Source organism: Schistocerca cancellata, chromosome 4 (genome assembly GCF_023864275.1).
Source record: "Schistocerca cancellata isolate TAMUIC-IGC-003103 chromosome 4, iqSchCanc2.1, whole genome shotgun sequence".
In the NCBI taxonomy this organism is placed as follows: domain Eukaryota; kingdom Metazoa; phylum Arthropoda; class Insecta; order Orthoptera; family Acrididae; genus Schistocerca; species Schistocerca cancellata.
The window spans coordinates 612,590,366-612,614,324 of NC_064629.1; the positions used below are offsets into that span (position 1 = coordinate 612,590,366).

The following is a 23,959-nucleotide window of genomic DNA, read 5'->3' on the forward strand; positions in this document are numbered from 1 at the left end:
TCAAATGATTTATAGTCCACCAAGAAACATTTCATTGCTTCCCTTCTCTTTCCAGTCTATGGAACCAATTGAGGTAGCACAGTGTTAGGACTCTGGGTTTGCTTTTGGTAGGGTTGTCATTCAAATCCCTATTCGACTGTGCGGATTCAGTTTTCCCCTTGTTTGCCTTAGACCACGTAAGGCTGGGTGTCACTTGTGTCATATGTCTGTACGCGAGATTTCCACACTCCTAAACATCCCTAGGTCCACTGCTTCTAATGTGGTAGTGAAGTAGAAGTGTAAAGGGACACATACAGCACAAAAGCGTACAGGCCGACCTCATCTGTTGACTGACAGAGACTGCAGACAGTTGAAGAGGGTTGTAATGTGTAATAAGCAGACATCTATCCAGACCATCACACAGGAATTCCAAACTGCATCGGGATCCACTGCAAGTACTATGACAGTTAGGTGGGAGGTGAGAAAAACTTGGATTTCATGGTTGAGCAGCTGCTCATAAGCCACACATCATGCCAGTAAATGCCAAATGACGCCTTGCTTGGTGTAAGAAGCATAAACATTGGACGATTGAACAATAGAAAAACGTTGTGTGGAGTGATGAATCACAGTACACAATGTGACGATCCGATGGCAGGGTGTGGGTATGGAGAATGCCCAGTGAACATCTACCATCGTGTGTAGTGCGAACAGTAAAATTCGGAGACAGTGCTGTTATGGTGTGGTCGTGTTTATCATGGAGGGGGGGGGGGGGGGGGGGGGGCTTGCATCCCTTGTTTTGCATGGCACTATCACAGCACAGGCCTGCATTGATGATTTAAGAACCTTCTTGCTTCCCACTGTTGAATAGCAATTCGGGGATGGCGATTCCACCTTTCAGCATGATCGAGCACCTGTTCATAATGCACAGCCTGTAGCAGAGTGCTTGCACGACACTAACATCCCTGTAGTGGATTGGCCTGCACAGAATCCTGACCTGAATCCTATAGAACACCTTTGGGATGTTTTGGAATGCCGACTTTGTGCCAGGCCTCACCGACTGACATAGATATCTCTCCTCAGTGCAGCACTCTGTGAAGAGTGGGCTGCCATTCCCCAAGAAAGCTTCCAGCACCTGATTGAACATATGCCTGTGAGAGTGGAATGCTGTCATGAAGGCTAAGAGCAGGCCAACACCATATTGAATTCCAGCATTACTGATGGAGGGTGCCACGAACTTGTAAGTCATTTTCAGCCAGGTGTCCGGATACTTTTGATCACATAGTGTATCTAAGCACAGATGTCACCACTTAATCCACTAGCCTGGATACACTGTACCTTGGGCATTCTCGCGCCATTTTCACTGTATGCAACGCAATAGTGGAAGGTATCTTGTTATTCCATCGCCCTACCACGAACGTCAGTTTTAAAACAAAGAAACAAATGGTGCATAAATATGCCAGGTTGGTTTTATGCCCACATCAGGTACCTAAATATCCTTCATGGCAAGAGTATCAGACATGTCTCAATAATTAAAGAATAATTTTTCAGATAATGCTGTTCACCTATGTAACATAGAGCAGTATGAGGCACAATAAGTAAATAACAGTTTTAAATTAGAAAGAGAATGAAATCCAAAATATATTTATCATTGGTGATGAAAAATGCTAAAGTTAATATTGGGCATAAAAACATGGCACATTGATAAACGTAAGCACTTGCAAAGATTTTCATCACAAATACTTGATTGAGATCTCAATTTATCCATTTGTATTATGGACAAAAATCTTTCACACACATTAGTAGATCCGAACATGGACATAACTCTCGCAGCTTTGCAGGCATGGAAATTCTTGCTGTGGAAAATTTTCATGGAATTCATTTGTACTTTATATTGCAAAGCACTTGTCCTCGAGCCATGTGTTGCACTGCAGATCGATCAGTTCCATCTGTAGATGATTTGGATCATCTTCAACTGATGTTGAAAACAGCCTTGCAAAACAGTGAATGATAGGAGACACACTCATAACATCTACAAATTGTGCTCGGAATTGCTCCTTAATTCTTACATTTATTGAAGTGTATTCTTGAAATCTAGCACGTGCATGGACCAAACCAGTGGTAGGGAAATGTGCAGTGTTTTCAGACAATATTTGGATCCCCCAAAGAGCAAGCTTCCTTTCATAAGCATTTACTATTTGCAACATGTCAGAAATTATTTTCATGTGAGACATAATGTCCACAAGAAATGGAAATGGGTCTTCTAATTTTGATTCACTCTTTCCCTTCTCATATAAGAAATATACTACAGCCAAACATAAATCAAAAAATCTTTCCAGCATTTTACCTGGACTGAGCCAGCTTACTTCAATATAGTAAAGTATGTTGCTGTCCTCGTCTCCTAATTCCTCCAAGAACTACCAAAACTGGCAATGCGTAAGCCCATGTCTCTTCAGATAGTTTAGAGTATGCACAACAATTTGCATGACGTTTTCTAACATAACTGATTTTCCACAGAGTGCCTCTTGATGTAGAATGCAGTGAATTTCATACAACATCTCTTCTGTGTGTTGTAGCTTTCTGCGCATCTGTGCTATGAGCCTTCTCTGATGGCCTCACATTTCCAGTGCTCCTTCCATGGTCACTGAGATTAACAAATTCCAATGTATACTGACACCATCAATCACTTGGTTGACAGCTGGGAGTAAGTTTACAAGTCATAGGCCCTTTCAAAGGCATTAAGTCGAAAATGTCCTCTGTTACATCCAGAGTGTTATTGACACCTCATATGTATGTCACTCCTGAGCTGTATCTGTAAGATCTGCTACTACATCCAGTGCAACAGAGAAAGCAACAAAATCCTTAGCTTCATTTATTAACTGCTTGTGCTCATCACCGGGCATGACACTTATATATTGTCACTGTTTAGTAAGGCAGCTTTCTTGAAACCTGAAGATGCTCATGGGACACAAACGTTCTGCAGCATCAATGAGACAATCTTTTACAAATCCCTTTCGGAAAATGGTTTCCTGGCTCTTGCGATTCTTAATGCAATTTTGGAATTTGTTCGCAGTGCAGATGTACTGTGATTGTCCTTCTGGAAAAATGAAAACAGTACATTGTACAGTAAAATAGAAATGAATGTAACACAAGAAATGAAGAGTTCAAGAAGTATTAATTATTATGAGTTACACTGAAATCCTGTTGATGTGCTTCATCCCTTTGCTTAAGTTCACTTAATTTGTCTTGTCGTTCTTCACTGTTCAGTAAACTACATTTGCTTTTATGAAATGAGTCGTAACACTGTAAAACTGAAGTTCCTAGTCGTTTAAATGACTGAGAACATAGATCTCCCAGTCTTTGCTTTTTTGCAATACTTGCCAGTTCTCAGTATATCTCATGTAAGGCTACAGTCACCATAGGGACATAAGACTGGATCTGCTTCAATCCTCCTGGCACTGCATAAACAAGGAAATCGAACCATCGCCACTCATTTGGTATACGTGTCACAGATGTCGCTGTTTCGCTTTGCCTGCTGGCTGACACATACACACCTGTGTTGCACTTTCGCACTTTTGCACAGTGTACAGCATTTGGCCGGCCTTGCTTTAACTGAAGAGACTGGTAGATTTATTTAGTCAGTAAATAAGAGCAACCGAGGTGGCCAGTGAACTCAAGTAGTGTATCACAGATGAAAGACAGCATATTGAGAATTTGTTTTCTCTCAGTTTTATATGTCATAGGCATTTCCCCAAAACATGCATCACACAGAGACCAAAACAAAGAAATCTGAGACATCAGGGGAAGAGCAGTAGTGTCCTGGAGCCATTTCCCTGTGAGTGGCATGGGAATGAAACAGTATAATACACTTTGTACAGGCATAAAGTACTCTGACTTGGATACTATGCCGTGACTTTTGCAGTGTGAATAAATTAGTTGTTATGCACAACATTTCTGCAATTCTTCCTGAATACCAATTGATTATCACAGAAAATAGCCTCTCTATACCTGACAATATTTCCTGGAAACCCTACTTTAACACCTCCCTTAGTTTTGGCTGATAGGATATTCACGTTGTTGTTGGTGGTGGTGGTGGTGGTGGTGGTGGTGGTGGTGGTCAGTTTAGAGCCATGTTTAAAACAGAATACTGATTACAATAATAATAATAGTAATAATAATGCTTTATTCAAAACCAAATGGTTGTGTGTATGGACAAAAGCAGCAAATATTTCATTTTTGGTACACAACACAAAACCATTTTAGTATTATAGTGATTTAAGGGGGATGCTTGATTTCCAGATGTTATATTCATTCTGTTCTTTGTTCTATAAAACTCTGTTTCTTGTCGACTTTCTGTTAAAGACAGTACAAAATATCAGTGGAATAGCTGTTGTGTGAAGTAGTGATATCTATTGCATTAGAAACAAGCATTTTTCTTCCAAATACCATATATGAAGGGCTTCATGGCATAATGTGTAAGTCAGTTTTGCTCATTTTGAGAAATTCAACGTTTTGTGAAACATTGTACAGAAAGATCAGGAAAGCCTAACAGAAGTACTTATAGGGATATTGAGTCTAATAAATAGTATTAATACTGGAGCATAAATTAAGTGTAGTAATAGTAATATTGTGATCATAATTACCAGACATTCCATGAATTTTACTTTGAATTGACAATACTTGAGCACAATTAAGAGTAGTAGCATTGATATTATCATCATAATTATCTATAAATTGCATGAATTTCAGTTTGAATTAACACAGAAATACATCTTTGTCCTCAAAAGTTTCTTTTAAAGAGTGAAAAAACATTGTAAACAGGAGGGATGTATGGTAACAAGTGTAACGTGTCCTTTTTCTTCAGATTACTGACTGGTTGTATTTCACTGTATAGTGGTTCCTGTTTCACACTGTTGAGCTGGACTGGATGTCCCTTCTTTCCTTTATGTATTTCAAAGGTGAAAAACCACATATGAGGATTCAAAGTTGATTTGTAATGTATGTCTGTAGGTTCAGATGTTCTACACTGCAACCAGTGAATTTGTAGCCAAGATATTGAACACTTTAATTCATTAGTTTTGCAGTAAACTACTGACTTCTACAAAGCTACCATCGATAAAAATTCTTCTTGCTTCATCTGTACTACTATAAATGACTTCTTTCTTCGTGATTTAGGAATGATTTTGTACCATTCTGACTGTGCAGATAGTCTACTCTTTAGCCTGGAGTTCCACAGAGCCAAAATCAGCATTGTGTGGCAGATAAAAGTGTCCACTTGTCATAAAAATATGGTCAAGAACATCCCCTTGAAGTAGTATATCTGTCACAAGTTTCAAACAGGATCACTATGATGCTCCTCTCTCTTCTTTACTTTTTGTGTACATCGAGTCACCATGTGATCAGAAATTTGGAAAGTTCATGGAAAATACTTCTTACAGACCTTAACTGAATAATTCTGAAAATGTAAATAGTATTTGTTAATACAAGCCTTTGGGGGCTGAGATCATATTCATGGTCTTCTTGCTGCAGGATACTCTGCCTTGATTAGTCAACATAGGTAGGCATTTTGAGAGTTAAAATATCCAATTTTCTAGAAAATATAAAAAATTACTTTCTTTCTTTCTCTTTTGGATATTTTTGAAACACATTGCCATATACAGTGGCATTCGTCATTACAAAATATTTGAGCAGGAATTGGTTTACCTTTCCTGATACTGTATGCTTCACCTCAGTTCCTTTTCAGTTTCATCTCCTGTCTTCTATCTTCTGTCTGTCGTTTTGTTACATGTAATTGCTGTTGCTCATCTTCTTCATTGGACTCACTTTTGGATGGATGATATCCTGAAGCAGAATCCGGTAATTTCTCACTATTCGTTAACTATTTCTCTAAGTGTTTCTAAATTGTTCATATTACCATAAACATATGATCATACAAACACCAGTAAAAACCACCAAATAATCAAGCTAATGGCTAAGACAACAATACACAGAAATAATACAAAACTTGTCTGAAAATAGTGTAGGCAATGTCATCATACAAAACTTCCCTGAAAACAGTTTAGGCAATGTTATAATAAAAAACTTAATTATACGTTAATATAAATCAGACTTTTCTGCAAGATGATGATGATGATGATGATGATGATGATAACGGAAAACTTCCAAGTGATGGGACAGAAAATCTAATTTTGTTTCATGGCATTGTGATGTAACTCGGACTTACTTCACTCTGCCGTAACATGTATTGTACAATCCATTTCACAATAGAACTTGTGACACTGTCTACTAGCCAACTGTGCATACAAAGACATACATCACTATGTCATGTGTTGTGTATGACTTCGTACACAATGGAAGGAGAGGTGGGCTACAGAGTGGTCATCATAGGAAAGCTGGACATAAGCAGAAATGATTAATGAACAAGTTAACACAGTAAACAGAAGCTTTTCTTAACTTGTATTCTCCAAGCATATGAAGACTAATTGCAAATAAAGCAGCAAGTACGTCCAGTTAATACAGTAGCAATAAGGATGAGGCTGTCTGAACTACACATAAACAATGGCATCGGAGCCACCACTAGGCAGTGTCTGCGTAGCATCACGTAGCAAAGTGGCGCCAACCACAAGTGGGCTGTATGACTGCCATCGGCCACCCTATATTGTGGTGGCAGAGGGCACTCATGGTATGGAGCTGCAGGAGGCGTGGCTCAGCAGGCACATACCATTGGGTCCACCAGATCCTACACAACTGCTATTGACATTTGGACAGAAACTTTCAATTCTGCTGACAACTTCATGGTGCTCTGGGGTGGTATCGATATGTGACACCACGTCATCCAAAAGGGTGCAGTTCCTACTACATAAAACGGTGCTTAACTCATTTTTGACAATATCTGACTTATGCCATAAACCCCTTCGTATATGGGGTCAGACTGATATTAAATAAATAGAACAGATGCTGAGCAGCAGGCAGACACAAAGAACAGAACAATAACTTTGTGTAAACATTTGGACAGAGCCATTGTTCAGAACACACATTCTCTCTCTTTTTTGAGAACAGCAGGAACTAGGAAGCATTAAGGCCAGAGTGGCTGCAGTATAAATATTATGTAATATATTTCATAGAAAATACTGACTTACACATTGAAGCGCCAAAGAAACTAGTATACACATGCATATTCAAATACAAGAGATAAGTAAACAGGCAGAATACGGTGCCGAGCTCGGCAATGCCTACATAAGACAAGTGTCTGGCGCAGTTCTTAGATCGGTTGCTGTTGACAATGGCAAGTTATCAAGATTTAAGTGAGTTTGAACATAGTGTTATAGTCGGCGCATGAGCAATGGGACACAGCATCTCCGATGTAGCGATGAAGTGGGGATTTTCTCATATGACCATTTCACAAGTGTACCATGGATATCAGGAATCTAGTAAAACATCAAATCTCCGACATTGCTGCGGCCGGAAGAAGATCCTGCAAGAACGCAACCGACAACGACTGAACAGAATCATTCAGTGTGACAGAAGTGCAGCCTTTCTCCAAATTGGTGCAGATTTCAATGCTGGGCCATCAACAAGTGTCAGCGTGCAAACCATTCAACGAAACATCATAGATATGGGCTTTTGGAGCTGAAGGCCCACTCGTGTACCCTTGATGGCTTCACAACGCAAAGCTGTACGCATTGCCTGGGCCCACCAACACCGACATTGTACTGTTGATGACTGGAAACATGTTGCCCAGTCGGACAACTCTCATTTCAGATTTTATCAAGCGGATGGAGGTGTACAGGTATGGAGACAACCTCATGAATCCATGGACTCCGCATGTTAGCAGGGGACTATTCAAGCTGGTGGAGGCTCTGTAAAGGTGTGGGGCATGTGCAGTTGGAATGATACAGGACCCCTGATATGTTTGTTTATTTATTTATTTATTGTTCCGTGGGACCAAATTAAGGAGAAGTCTCCATGGTCATCGAACGAGTCAATACATGAAATTATAACACAATATTAGAAACAGACAAAATTAAATATAAAAAAACATATTCAGGTGACAAGTTGTAAGTTTAAATAAAGAAAATCAACAATGTATCACTGGAATTTGCTTAATTTTTTAGCTCTTCCAGGAGCTCCTCGACAGAATAGGAGGAGTGAGCCATGAGGAAACTCTTCAGTTCAGACTTACAAGCGTTTGGGCTACTGCTAAGATTTCTGAGTTCTTGTGGTAGCTTATTGAAAATGGATGCAGCAGAATACTGCACTCCTTTCTGCACAAGAGTCAGGGAAGTGCATTCCACATGCAGATTGGATTTCTGCCTAGTATTAACCGAGTGAAAGCTGCTAACTCTTGGGAATAGGCTAATATTGCTAACAACAAACGACATTAAAGAAAACATATACTGTAAGGGCAATGTCAGAATTCCCAGACTATTGAATAGGGGTCGACAAGAGGTTCTCGAACTTAAACCACACATAGCTTGAACAGCCCGTTTTTGAGCCAAAAATACCCTTTTTGAATCAGAAAAATTACCCCAAAAAATAATACCATACGACATAAGCGTATGAAAATATGCGAAGTAGACTACTTTTCGTGTTGAAGTGTCACTTATTTCAGATACTGTTCTAATGGTAAATAAAGCAGCATTTAGTTTTTGAACAAGATCCTGGACATGGGCTTTTCACAACAGCTTACTATCTATCCGAACGCCTAGGAACTTTAACTGTTCCGTCTCGCTTATAATATGCCCATTCTGTCTGATCAAAATATCGGTTCTTGTTGAATTGTGAGTTAGAAACTGTAAAAACTGAGTCTTACTGTGATTTAGCATCAAATTATTTTCCACAAGCCACAAACTTATTTCATGAACTACATTATTTGATACTGTTTCAATATTACACAAAAGATCCTTCACTATCAAACTGGTGTCATCAGCAAACAGAAATATTTTTGAATCACCTGTAATACTAGAAGGCATATCATTTATATAAATAACAAACAGCAGTGGCCCCAGCACCGACCCTTGGGGAATGCCCCACTTAACAGTGCCCCATTGGGACTGAACATGACTACCACTCTCAATATTGCAGAGAATTACCTTCTGCTTTCTGTTCTTAAAGTAAGAGGCGAACCAATTGTAAGCTACTCCCCTTACTCCATAATGATCCAACTTCTGCAGTAATATTTTGTGGTCAACACAGTCAAAAGCCTTCGTTAAATCAAAGAAAACACCTAGTGTTCACAACCTTTTATTTAATCTGTCCAAAACCTCACAGAAAAGAGAGAATATAGCATTTTCAGTTGTTAAACCATTTCTAAAACCAAACTGAACATTTGACAGCAAATTATGTGAATTTAAATGCTCCAGTAACCTTGTATATACAACCTTCTCGATAACTTTAGCAAACACCGATGGCATAGAAATAGGTCTAAAATTGTCAACATTATCAATGTCTTCCTTTTTATGAAGTGGCTTCACTACCGAGTACTTTAATCGGTCAGGAAACCGACCACTCCTAAAGGAAAAGTTACAGATATGGCTAAGTACTGGGCTAACATACATAGAACAATACTTCAGTATTCTGCTAGATACACCGTCATATCCATAAGAGTTCTTGGTCTTTAGTAATTTAATTATTAACTCAATCTCCCTCTTGTCAGTATCATGGAGGAGCGTTTCAGATAACAGTCTCGGAACACTTTTTTTCTAAGAGCGCTATATGATTCCCTGTTGGGACTAGGTTTCTATTTAGTTAACCTGCTATATTCAGAAAGTGATTATTAAATACAGTACATATATGCGACTTATCAGTAACACGGACATTCCCACTACGCACTGATTCTATATCCTCGACCTGTCTCTGCAGACCAGCCACTTCCTTTACGACTGACCATATGGTTTTAATTTTATCCTGAGACTTAGCTATTCTATATGCATACCACATACTTCTTGCCTTCCTAATAACATTTTTAAGCACCTTACAATACTGTTTGTAATGGGCTGCTGCATTTAGATTTTGACTGTTTCTAACATTTTGATATAGTTGCCACTTTGTTCTAAAAGATATTCTTATCCCTCTAGTCAGCCACCCTGGCTGCCTGTTTGTGCTAGTACCCTGTTTTGAACGTTCTAACGGAAAGCAACTTTCAAAGAGCACGAGAAAAGTCTTGAGAAAAGCATTATATTTATCGTCTACTGTATCAGCACTATAAACATCTTGCCACTCTTGTTCCTTGATAAGGTTTACAAAGGTCTCTACAGCAACTGGATCAGATTTCCTAAGAAGTTGACAACTATATTTAACATCTTTGAGTTAAATTTTGTGCATCATGATCTGAAAGGCCATTCAACTTTTTGCTAACAGAATGCCCTTCTAGTAATGAGGAATGAACAAAAATGTTGTCTATGGTTGTTCTACTGTTCCCTTGCACTCTTGTTGGAAAGAATACGGTTTGCATAAGATTATATGAATTAAGGTGGTCTACCAGCATCCTTTTCCTTGCACAATCACTTACACAATGTTGAAGTCACCACATATAACTAACTTTTTGTATTTCCTATGAAGTGAACCAAGAACCTCCTCTAGCTTTAGCAAAATTGTTGTGAAATCGGAGTCTGGGGATCTATAAATAACAACAGTTAGAAGTTTAGCTCCATTAAATTTAGCCACACCTGCACAACATTAAAACACCTTTTCAGTGCAGTACTTTGAAACGTCAATTGACTCAAATGGGATGCCGTTTTTCACATACATGGCTACTCCCCCACACCGCAAAGAGCTCCTCGAAAAGCTGCCAGCCAAGCTGTATCCTAGTAAAGGAAGTCTCTGAATTATCTCCTTATTTAAGAAGTGTTCAGATATACCAATAATTTCAGAGTCAACATTTATAAGCAGTTCACTAACTTTATCTCTAATACCTTGTATATTTTGATGAAATATACTAATTCCCTCATTACTCGGATACCTAAGCTTTGTCAAAAGTGGTTCCTTTGTTAGAGAGACTTCCTTAAGCAGGAATACCTATCAGCTGACTTCAATCTAAAAAAGGTGCAGCTCTAACACCCACTACTGCAGGAATTTTCCCATGAGTGATCCCGCCAACCCCACCTATGCTGTCACGTATAAGCTTTGCCAACCTCCCCTTCCCATACCTAATGAGGTGCAGACCATGTCTAGTGAAACCCGTCGTGCTGATAGATTCCACCAACACCACTGAAATGTGACCCATGCTTTCTGTCATCAGCGCACCCCCAAATCTCATGTTATTACGCCTGATGGCTGTGTTAAGATGAGGCCGATCATGACGCTGTAACAGTTCCATGAAATGCACATTCGTGTTGCCAGTCTGAGTGGCTATCTTTTCCAGGTCACAATCTATGTCATACTCCCCATCCCTATCAATACTATTACCAGCCCCACCCACAATCACTACCTGATCCTCTTTAGTAAAATCCCTACATAACCCCCCTATGTTAAGTCACCTGAGCCAATCCTGCACTAGGCTTCACAATGCTGGTGACCTGGTGCTCACTCCCCAGCACTTCCTGCAACTGCTGGCCTACACCTCTGCCATGAGAACTACCTAACAGCAGAACCTTCTTCTTCCTCTTCGACTTTGCAACTGTTATAGCCACCGTAACTACTGAGGTCTGCTGCATACTTCCTACATATACAGCTACTAGAGATTCCTCTCCACTAGACTCTGACAGTTGGTCATATCTATTGTAAACACCAATAGTAAAACTATCTGAAAATCTTCTTCTCCTAGCAGATCTCTTGCCAACAGCCAGCTCACATACCCCAACCCCCTTCTCCCTCCTCATCCTATCTAGCTCCTCCTGTGCGTTTTTCAACTGCACCTGAAGGGCACAGATCTTACACTCCTGCTCCTCTATCAACTTACTCTTGCTACATAACCTGCAGTTCCAGGAGAGGATCTCACCAGAATGCCCACTGGCTTCCCCACTGCATTCCCCCCAGTGAAAATACTTTGAACAAGTCTCTCACCGCAATCCACTACTCACGAACCTATGGCAAAGCCCACACTTCTCACTCATGGTAAAATTTTACTTTTCCTAAGTTCCGCTACTACAATAAGATGATGTTAAAAACCTGACTACAATAATCGCAAACTTACTCTACAAGGGAAGTAACTACTATTATTAACAGTATTAATAAACAACAAATGTGAATATAACAAAAGACTAATACAGAAAGAGAATCAAACATCTAATGACACAGTAACGAAGCTGAAAACAGTTCCCAAAAGGTTCTTCTGAAATTATTTCACCAGAAAACACAAAAAACTCCGGTTGAAGACTACTAAAGTTCCTAAATAAACCACTATACACAAACAATTAATTAGTACGTAGCTTTCGATGCGCCGCTACAGCTACAACTGGTCAGCGCGGAATGTAAACACAGGTAAGAGGTTACGTTGCTCGATACGAAACACTCACAAATATCAGGTCACAACACAAGAAAGGCAGAGGTGAATGAAGAAACCACTAATAAGTCACTTATATAGTAAATATTATCACAAAAACCGTTAAAATATGTATCTGAAACCTAAAAATATATAAAAACTTGAAGAGCAATCTCACACGCAGTCATTCGCTTATGACGTCACACCAAAGAACTAAATATGACTGACAAGTGACATGTAAGTAAGCATCCTGTATGGTCACCTGCATCCATTCATGTCCATTGTGCATTCCGACAGACTTGGGCAGTTCCAGCAGGACAGTTAAACGTCCCACACATTCAGAATTGCTGCAGAGTGGCTCCAGGAACACTCTTCTGAGTTTAAACACTTCTGCTCAACATTAAACTCCCCAGACATGAACATTATTGAGCATATCTGGGATGCTTTGCAATGTGCTGTTCAGAAGAGATATCCGCCCCCTCATACTCTTACGGATTTATGGACAGCCCTGCAAGATTCATGGTTTCAGTTCCCTCCAGCACTACTTCAGACATTAGTTGAGTCCAAGCCATGTTGTGTTGTGTTGTGGCACTTCTACGTGCTCGTGGGGAGCCTACACGGTATTTGGCAGGTGTACCAGTTTCTTTGGCTCGTAAGTGTAAAATTCATAAAAAATATCGTGTGGAATGGGGGATTTCTGAATAGCAAAAGCTGTGAAGTAATACATACTGTGTTCAGGAGCATTCTTGATAATTAGGTGGTCAAAAAGACCCTTGTGCATACCATATTTACTTGATCTAAGCCGCACTTTTTTTCCGGTTTTTGTAATCCAAAAACTGCCTGCAGCTTAGAATCGAGTGCAGAGTAAACGGAAGTTCTGAAAAATGTTGATAGGTGCCGCCACAACTAACTCCTGCCGTCAAATATATGTAGCGCTACACAGGCATGCTTTGTAGGCACAAAGATAAATACTGGCGCCAAAACCTCTGCGTCAGTAAATAAATTAAAAGAAAAGGTAGAAGAATGTAAACATTATGCCATGTATTCTTTCGTGTTTGCTGCTATCTCATTTAAATCCTGTCTGCCAAATAAACTATGAAACTAGAGTGAGGCAACAGCAAACGCGTAAGAATATACGTATCATGTCATGTTTATATTCTTATTATTCTTATGCTGTATAGTGATACAGTCATAAATGAAGCACGGCAACCGACTAGATTTTTAAACCTAATATGACTCTAATTTCTGTGCAGAATGTAATGTACTAAAGAGGCGTCTACAAAGATTTTAAAGTGGAGAAAAATTTTCGCTAGACTCTTGTTCAGAACATCTTTTATCATATACAGTCTATTATTTGGTTCTTGTTGATCATTATCAAAGAAAGCAGCAGTGTAAGTAACAACAAACGGCAGTCTCTTGCCATTGTTTCGCTTATGAGACAATTCCTATCTTCTTCTTTTTTTTTTTTTAAGTGGCGGTAGCGCGCACAAAAGCAAGCCATGCCGCGAGCGGCGACAGGTCGTAAACACTCATTTCATTATCAGAATGTGACAAACAATGCATGACACAGTACAATAATGCATTTACAGCTTAGTGATGTAAACACCTATAACAAAGAGAACGGCACTTATCAGATCAAAGCAAAATAAGCAATCGATTCAAACCAAATGAAGCACATGAAAAAGGAGAGTACCCGTATAAATATGGACGGTGCACCTGACACACAGCAATGGCTACTTGGTAAAGCTTAAATGTTAAATTTATGACTCAACCAAACTACTGTAGCTGTATCTTCATCCATTCAACCTAAATTGTGTCTCATGTTACAATGGACCAACTTTGTTTTGATTTGGAGGTGTGGTCTAAAACTTTTCTCTCCCCTTGAATTTAGAGTCTCAAACTTCAGGTGCGGCTTAGATTCGGGAAAATTTTTTTCCTTGCTTTCGAGACTCATTTTTCAGGTGCGGCTTAGGTTCAAGTAAATATGGTATTTTCATGGTGGCTGTTTATCCAGATGGATAACTTGCACTTGGTCATAGTCATGTCAAATGCTGTCTGTGGTTGCAGCAAAGTTGGTGGACATTGTGGCTGCAGTCGCGGGTGTCCCTGTCTGTAATGGGGTAGGAAATTCCAATGACAGATAGGTTAGGCAGATATTAGAACTTGTCTTTTACCTGGATCCACCACAAGACCAATATAGTGATATAATATGAACATGGATATTTTGTATGTTTTTTGAATGTCAAGGATAGTGAGGAAGCTCCTCCTGATAGTATCTATCAATAGGTAGTGAAAGCCGTAGCCAAGAATGTTTTTCAGTTGTTTCAGTCTTGCTTTGTATTGGTTGATGAAGAGGGCTCTGTCTAGAGAGATAAGACTCATAGCTCATTATCGTCCTATATAAAATGGGAGAAATGCTTGTTGTTACTGAGGATATAGCAAGTAGATGCTCAGGCTCAATGGGGTGGATTTTTTGATGTTGGATGAGTGGCACGCCGTTGAAGTGGAGATATTATTAGTGCTTGGTAGATATTATATGAATAATAGTACATCCATAAAGACATGGAGGTTGATACCCAGTAAGCCAGTAAGTATACAGCTGTACCAAGTGTGCCAGGTAAAAAAAAAAAAAAAAAAAAAAGAAAAAGAAAAGATTGAGCATCTTGAGGAATAAGTATAGTCCATCTAACCCTGGGCCACAATCATAAATATGGTGTCTTTGAATCTAGTCCAGGTCAGATATTTAGAATTGCAGGTGGCCCTAATGAGATCCTCTACATATTCTGTAAACAGATTGGCATAGGATGGTGTAACTGGAGTGACCATGAGTGCGGCATCAATATTTTTGTTTTATTTAGTTTTTATTCCTATTTTATTTACCTGATTGACCTGCTAAAGCATTATGTATCCATGCAGTTTCCCTTTGCACCAATACAAGAAAGTTTCCTTTTCCCTAGACAAAATGTAGTGTGCATGTGCTGTTTCCAAATTGCTGCCTAGCCATAGCATCTACCCATCCAGCAGCGGCATAGTTGTCAAAATTTCCATTTCCAGCTACAACCTTTACTTTAGAAATATGTCCATCTACTCAGATTTTGTCAGTCAATAATTCAAAAAAACCTCATCCCAAAAAACGTGTTGCACAGGTGCAGCATCTGTGAATCATGTATGCTCTCTCAATAAAATGCTCTAGCTCTGCAGTTCCAAATTTGTACTTTGAATCTGTCAAATTAGGAAACTTGCTTCCAGCTACTAATCTAGTATATACATCACCTTCAGTAACTCTGTAAACTAAGAGTATTGACTCCATCTTGGAATACCACTGACCACTATGAGTACAACAACCGCCATCAAACTTTTTCATTAAAATCTCGGAGCCCTCAGATATTCCCTGACTGTTTTGCTACACATGCCACACCTGCAGATACTCCCCCCCCCCCCCCCCCCCCCACCCACCCAACTAAACAATGCCGAGAACCCAAGTCAAACTGTCTTCAGAAAATCTTTTTGACAGAAGTTTTACTCCTTGCCAAAGGCACTGCCTTTAGTTCCACAAACAGTCATTAATGCTGACATACACACTTGCCTTCTCCAGCTCCTGGCAGTCATGGGGGATTTTCTCGCAGTAAGTGAATCATATTCACAATCAACATCTATGAAACATAATGAGGCTAATGATTCAAAGACCTTTCCCACCGCATCATGGTTCCTCATGGCCTCACGAACTGAAGACGGTCAGTCCTTCGCCATGGTAAATCTGTTTATTATTCAGAAAGGTGTTGATGCAATTGCTGGCCCTATGAAATTCTACTCTTGTTTATGTAATGGCACTTTGCGTTTGAAGACTACATCTGATTCTCGAGCACAGCAACTGCTTGCGGCCTCATTTCTCCACGTACACCCTGTTCATGTCGAGGCCAATAGACCTTTGAATTCTTCCCGAGCAGCCCACGGACCTGTCTCACTGAGTGGCATCCTCAGCAATGTCTTGATCGTCTTTACTACTGGAGCATCAACAATGGCTTTCGCTTTATCACTGACAAAAGTGTCTGTATGAACTTCTGGCGACGCAATTGGTGCCTCCCATCATCTTTACATATTGGACCTGTTGCCCTTCCATTCGTTGAAACCACGAAATTCCTGGGACTCATGCTCAATAGGAAACTCTCTTGGTCTTCCCATGTGTCTTGGCTGGTAGCCCATTGTAAGCAGTTCCTATGTGTCCTCAATGGTACTTCCTGGGGTGCCGATTGAACCACCCTCCTCAGTTTGTACCAGTCCCTTGTCAGTTTGAAACTCAACTATGGGTGTTTTGTTTATACGTCTGCATGTCCATCCCTCTTACGCCATCTCAGCACTATCCACCATTGTGGCATCCATTTGGCCACTGGCGCCTTTTACACTAACCCAGTTGAGAGTCTGTATGCTGAAGCTGCTGAACTACCACTGTCCTACCACCGGGACTTTCTCCTCAACAGGTATGCATGCCATTTTTCTGCCATGTGAGGCCACTCATCCTATCCTTCCTTCGATTATTCCTTTGATGACCAGTATGGGGCATGTCTGTCTTCTCTGTTACCTTCTGGAGTACACTTTTGCACTTGCTACTGCGGCTTAACTTAACACTACCTGCAACTTTCCAAGTGGGTGTGAACCCTTCACCACCTTGGCTTTGTGAAGTGACCTTCACTTCCTGAGGACATTACTCCAGCCTTGGTCTATCATCTTCAGTTTCATCACCTTCGCCTGGAACTTCATGATAGTACTTTTGTATACACTAATGGCTCTTGGACTGACCGTGGGCTCGGGTGTGCCTTCATGATAGGCACCCGTGTCTTTCGATATAGGCTTCCGGCACACTGCTCAGAATTTACAGCCGAGCTCTTTGCTCTGTATCAGGCCATGGAGTACATCTAGCGACACAGCCTTTTCAATTGTGACCTCTGTTCAGACTCACTCAGCACCCTTCAAAGTCTATGTGCACTGTACACTGCCCATCCCTTAGTGCAGCAGGTCCAGGAAAACTGTCACTTGCTTACTCTTGGTGGAGCCAGTATGATGTTTGTGTGGGGTCCCTTGTTATGTCGGTCTGCCAGGAAACGAGGCTGCGGACGCTTCTGCCATGGCTGCAGTCCTTGTACCTCAGCCCGCTAGTCCCTATATTCCCTCCAATGGTCTCAGTGTTGCCGTCTGTAAGCTCCAGATTATTGAGCGTCTCTCAGTGGCTTGGACGATGACCTCTCGGCACTCCCGCCAGGAGGTGGTCATTTCAACAAGGCTATGTATTGGGCACTGCCTTTTTAGCCATCATCATTTGATAAGTAGCACTACCCCACCATATTGTACACATTGCGCCCAAGGTTTAACTGTAAGCCACTTCCTTATGGCATACACATTTTTTAACCGTTCCCGTATTTAACTGTTCCCGCTTGGGTTTGCCATCTGAGTTATCGGCCATTTTAGCAAATGACATGCTAGCTGTTGACTGCTTTTGACTTTTTATCCGCAAAAAAATATGGCAAAGGCTCAGCAGCTGCTCATGCTAACCATGTGACCACCTCACTCCTGAGCTCACACGATCATTGATGTTGCCTATCTTGCGCATGGACTACTCAGTTTGTATATTTTGCTTATTTTTATCATAGTTCCACACAACTTCTTCCTGTTTTCTTGATTGATCTGTGTTCAGTTTTTCAAGGCCTATCCACTATGCCAACTTATAACTAAATCTGAGGGGGGTGCGATGGGGAGGTTCCCTTGTTAGTACCACTACTGGCTATAGGTATAGTATGACAATGTAAAAAATGAACTCGCAGGTTTTTATTCAATATGATATACAGCTTTACTTTAGTGAAAGTGGAAATACTCCCTCGCCACCTTCAATAAAAAAATCTAATAATTTATAAAATAATTTTTTTGAATTGAGTCTGTAAGTAGAGTGTTTCATTTAATCTATTTTGCTTCATTTTTCAGGTCTCAACTTGTTAATGTTGTGGTGACCAGTTGCGGCTTTTTTGTAAAAGGATTTAAATAAAGGAGAGATGGACTTAAAATCATATTTTTTATAAATTTTTCTGACTAACTGCTACAAATCTTTATTTTCTCATGCAGTGTCTTTGTGATCGAAACATTTCATGTAACTTCTCCTCTAGTGTGAGACTAAATTTCATTTGTGCCAGTGGTTTGAAACTGAGTCAGAACTTTCAGATATTTCTTGTTTCATTAGGTGTTATCTGCCTTTTATTGGCAAATGTAATAAGATAAATTATTGTAAAATTATGTTTCTTCCTTAAATTGATATGTGTTGAGAAGAATCTGTATCACTTGCTAAGAAGTAGGTGTGATGGTTTAAGATTTTCTTTGAGCTTTACACTGTTTTGTATCTAAGTCACTTTTATCTTTGTGACTTGAAAGAGCTTTAACAAATGACACAATGTAGTTACAAAAAAGTTTACTAGTAGTGGTAATAGTTTTATATTTTCAATAGATATTGATGATGTAATAATAATGTGCTGCCCAGTCACATGAATTTACTTCAGTTAAATTGCTTACTTGCTTTGCTTTTGTTGGAGGGCATTGCATTACATAATTCCAACTTTGGCAGAAAAAATAATGTATGAGCAATATGTAAGAAATACTATGATTTGATGTGAGAAATACTATGATTTATTAGTATCCATATATGAATGCTATCTTTGTATTGTTAGAGATCTAGGATTGGAAATTAAATTAAAATTACTTTCTGAAAAGTAGTCACAATTACAATATATGTTTAAATCATAAATTAATTTATCCATGAGAATGTTGGTTTAGCTCCATGGCTGTAGATTAAACTACGAGAAGAGATACAGCAACCATTTGCTTACACATAACTTTATTTATGCAAAGGTGCATCTGAGGTTTTCAGTTATGTGTAATTGTCACCACAAGTACAATTGGGAGTGAACATTTGGCTTGTGTCTTGGCATAATTAATGCTGTACAAAAGGTGGCTGGTTGGTGTATTTCTTTCACATAACTTTAAAATATGTTTTGCTTGTTTATGTATTTTCGTCCATTGTAGTTATGGTATCTTTCAGTTCTTTAAAACATGTCCAAGATCTATTGATTTTTCAGAAGCAGGCAGAGACAGTTCATAAAAATGTGTCAACATTCAAAATGGTTTCAGATCCTTGCACAACACAGCTTGCACTTCCTTGCATGATACCACAATTTTGGAAACCTCATCAAAGGAGCAGCCTCTCCATCCTGTATACCATTGTAAATTTTGATAAAGTAAATTGCCTTTGAAAATAAGTTAATAGGCCTAGTGCAAAGAGTATATGAGAACTAGAATGTTTTTTTGAAGGAATTTGGAATTGTCGTAGCAGGATACCAGACTTCAGATGATTGGATAGTGGGTTTATTCTTTTGTGGAAAGAGATCACTCTGAACAAAGAGAAAGTGAAATAAATCCTATACTAAGTTAAACCGAGTGAAGTGACAGTGTTCAGACAGTGGGCCCTTATTAAGGAGGACTGTAGTTCAAATCCCCAAACTGCCCATCCAGATTTAGGTTTCAGTTTTTCTCAATCATTTAAGGCAAATGCAGTGATGGTTCCGTCAGAAAGGCATGACCAATTTTCTTTCCCAGTCTGATCTTGGCCTCCATCTCTAATGGCCTTGTCATGAACAGGACATTAAAAGACACTAACTTTCCTTACTTTTTAATAAATAAGTTAATAGCAATCCTTATTCCCCTGATGGCATGTATGGCGTGTAACCAGTCATTGCAAAACAATGAACAGCTGAGAATATTGTTGAAAAAGCAAGCAGTGAACTAGCAGCATAAATCAACTTTAAATTTCTTAAGTGTTATTCTTTTTGTTAGTTTTGTTAATATATGGATAATATTGAAACCATGGAACTTGATTAGAAATGAGTTTCCTTGATTTTGAGGTATCGCTGCATAATTTATTTAGTATCTTCTAAGGATGTAATAAAACCACGCAAAGAAGATCATTGGGCGATTATTTCAGTTATGTCGTTATAAATATTACCCCACTCTTCAACATGTCACTCTGCAAACTGTAATCTGTTTGTCATTGCTGGGTGCAGGAATTAACTGAACTCTAACACCATTAAGCAGCTTAGTTTATAACATTTTGGCATGTATTCACATAAGTTTGGTAGTAAACAAGAGAAAGCAAAAAACTGATTTGGCCATATGAATAACATGTGATGAAAAGTTGTCACAGCTGTTACTTCTGTTGTTTTAAACAAGATGCTTCTGTTGTCAGGAAAGTGTCATTCTTGACTATATTCCAAATTGCCTTAAGATGTCACGTCTTCAATCAAGCAATTGTCGTAATACAAAAATAAACCCAAAAATCTTTCTTCTGTCTGTTTCTCCATTGTATGAGAGCAGTTATAGATTAGGTTATCAGAGCTGTTGGTGCTGGTGCTGCTGCTGCTGCTGCTGCTGACATGAATCAAATAATTTTATAAAGTATTAAACTATAATTGTGTGGAAATACCTGTGATTGCTATATTTTCTAAAAAAAATTTAGTTCCTGATTGTCATATTTATATTCTTACTTAATTAGATTCAGTCAAATGAAACAGTCATGAATGAATGTAAATGTGATTTTGCCAGGAAAATATAAAAACAATATTAAGCAAATAATTGAGAGTTTTTTCAATTCTTAAGATGCTCAATGGAAACAACATGGATAATCAGATTTCATACTCAGTGACATATGTAATAGTAATATGTTATGACATAAATAATTATATTATGGATTGAATGCATTGTAATAGATTTAAAGTCTAGTAAGCTACTACTATATTAATGAAAGGTGACTGTTTCTTATGTTCTTCACAGATGATAATGTAACAAAACTGAAAACACAGCATATTATACATTCAGCTATAAACAGATTTTTTAAAGGTAAAGCAACAAGCTGTGAGTGGAACACATTAGGCATAACAGCTGCTTGTTCTCAAAGAAAATGTCTGAAGTCCTTCATACATACATACATACATACATACATAAAAAGCAAAGCACTGAATGTAATGTAATCAATGTGTAACTTGGCTATTTGTAAAAGTGGTGTTATTAGTAGAGTGATATGTTTCCAGTAGAAATTAGGGAAATCTGCTGTGTTATCTAAAAGTTGTTGTTTGCTCATGTCTGCTTCCTCCAGATGAATGGTGATGCATATTACAAATTGAATGTTTAAGCCTTCCCTCAGAGAAGATTATTTTTCTGGATAGCCCTTTGCAGTCTTATAGTACTCCCAGTATCATTAATATTGTTTTCAGTGTTAGAAACATTGTTTATTACATAAGTAATAGGAAAGTAGTTTCCTTACCAGCATTTATTTGAACCTGACTTTCCAGGAATCCAATTGTAAAGTAAGACTGAAATTAAATGAGGTTGTTGTGAAGGAAAACTGTCTTGATTGTGAAAATTATTATAAAATTTTCGCTACCAAGACTGTTTTACTTCAAAATAATCCTTATGTGGTTGCTGTACCAGCCAGCCTGATGGAATGGGAAAAGTTTTATACTAAATAATGTTATTAAAATAACAAAAAAGTGGTTAAAGTTATGGTGTGGTCGATTTGTACACTGGAACTATTAAATGTGCTATTTGATTATGAGCGTTTTATATCTTCCTCATAAAATGAACATATTTGTTGTTTCAGTATTTCGATGCTCCATAAATTGCTCTGTGTTTTAGGAAATGTTCTTTAAGAAAGGTGTATCAGTAAATGTCTGGTTATGTCTTTTTTGATCTCACATGAGACCATGAAGTAAAATGTTGCTAAGGACATCTATTTTCTCGTTTTGATTGTACCTGAAACAACTATGTATTGTAATGCCCTCATGTATTGAAATGTATTGATGGGAAATTCATAGAACATATTCGTGCTAATGAAACTGCGTCAGTAAATATGAGATTATAATTTTTGTACTTACGTATAAGAGTATGCATATTTACTTAATTTCCAATTCTGTATCTTTAGTTATAAGAGATTTACCATGTCTTTATCATCTGATAACTCAGAAAAATTTTTATTGTTTCCAACATTATGAATCTAAAAACCATAAATAATGTGGATAAGTATAATTTCTCTGGGTCTCCTGATTGTCCGTGTGTTTAGTTCCTGAATGCAGGTGATATTTGTATAAATCTACATCTGTACTTTGTAAACAATTCTCTAGTGTACACAATCCATTTTGTATTTGTTTTTGAATTAATACATTTTTAGTAAAAAACAGACTTAGTTGTGTTATTGGTTCAAACATTTAATGCTCTCCCTCTACCTCTCACGTTCTCATTATACATACTTAAATTACACAACGCAAAATGTGATAGTTAAGGCAAGGGATCTGCATTTGGTTGTAGTGTGGTTCAGATCCCCTTCTTACTTTCTTGATTTGAGTTCTCCATGGTTGTTGTACATTGATGGGGATATGTTTGTAAAGAACATGGTTGACATCCTTCCCTACCCTTATCCTATATGATCCTTGTGATCCATCTCTGATGGCCACATCATTGATATACTAAACTGTAATTGTCCCACCATTTATATCATCAAGTAAAGCGTGCGGACTCTATGTAATTGCTTATTACTTTATAAATAGAAACAGATTCAAAATATTTTTCACAATCCATACCATAAACTGTAAGTGATGATAGGGTTGATTATCAAAATTTAGACTGTGTTAATAGCAATTAAACTGTTCCTTGGAAATGTTGTAAATATGTTGAATAGCTTAACCAATTGATCAGAATATTTCTGGAAGAGACTTCCCCCTCATTTATGTCAATTAAATAAAAAAATGTTTTGTTCTCAGTGTGTGGTCTGACTGGTGACTGTATATATCAGTCCAAAGGAAAATTGTAAAGTAACAAAATGTGCAATGTGTGTCCCTTCTCTTTCATAAGACATAATTCAAAAATATGTTCCATTTAAGATGCAGTTATTCCGTACTTTCCAGAAGTTGAGCGAAAAGATTACAGCATAACCAAATTATATGTTGAGTGTGTGCTGTTTGCAGCTGACTAACCCTTTCGAAAATGGACATTTGTAAGGGAATATGAAAGTTGGAGGGTATTCTTTAAGTGCTGATAACCTCATCATTGAGTGCCCTAACCCACACAGGCATTCTTCACAGCCAGTGTGTCACAAACTGGCCCATGAACATGTACTGCACTGGCAAAGTATACTGTGTAAACTTAAATGATACATGATATTTGTCTCTTAGCCATAGCTTGGGATTATTTACATTAATTATCCTGCTAATTAAATCACACAAAAAGAATGGTGTCATACAGAGATGCCTCTTCAATTTTTGGCTGCTGCGTTAAGACAGCTGACTTAGCTATTTGGTTGATGGATATTACAGGACTGGATTTTAGTATTTTAAATAATGTCTTCACATATTTTAGCTTTCCAAACTTTTATAAAATATTTGTATGTATTTCCCTTAACAAAGTTATTTAAAATAAGTACATTTATAATTTAGAGAGAGAGAGAGAGAGAGAGAGAGAACACTTGTCATAATGACTAAT

At 38.4% G+C, this 23,959-nt stretch overlaps 1 protein-coding gene across 1 annotated transcript in view; it reads left to right on the forward strand.

Moving 5' to 3' along the window:
• The window catches only part of LOC126183742 (uncharacterized), a 128,486-nt gene extending 105,823 nt beyond the window's left edge, over positions 1 to 22,663 (forward strand). Inside the window, exon 11 of the mRNA XM_049925955.1 lies at positions 18,371 to 22,663. The gene's annotated coding sequence lies outside the window, so the exon portion shown is untranslated. The remainder of the gene's footprint in view (positions 1 to 18,370) is intronic.
• Positions 22,664 to 23,959: the final 1,296 nt, after the last annotated feature.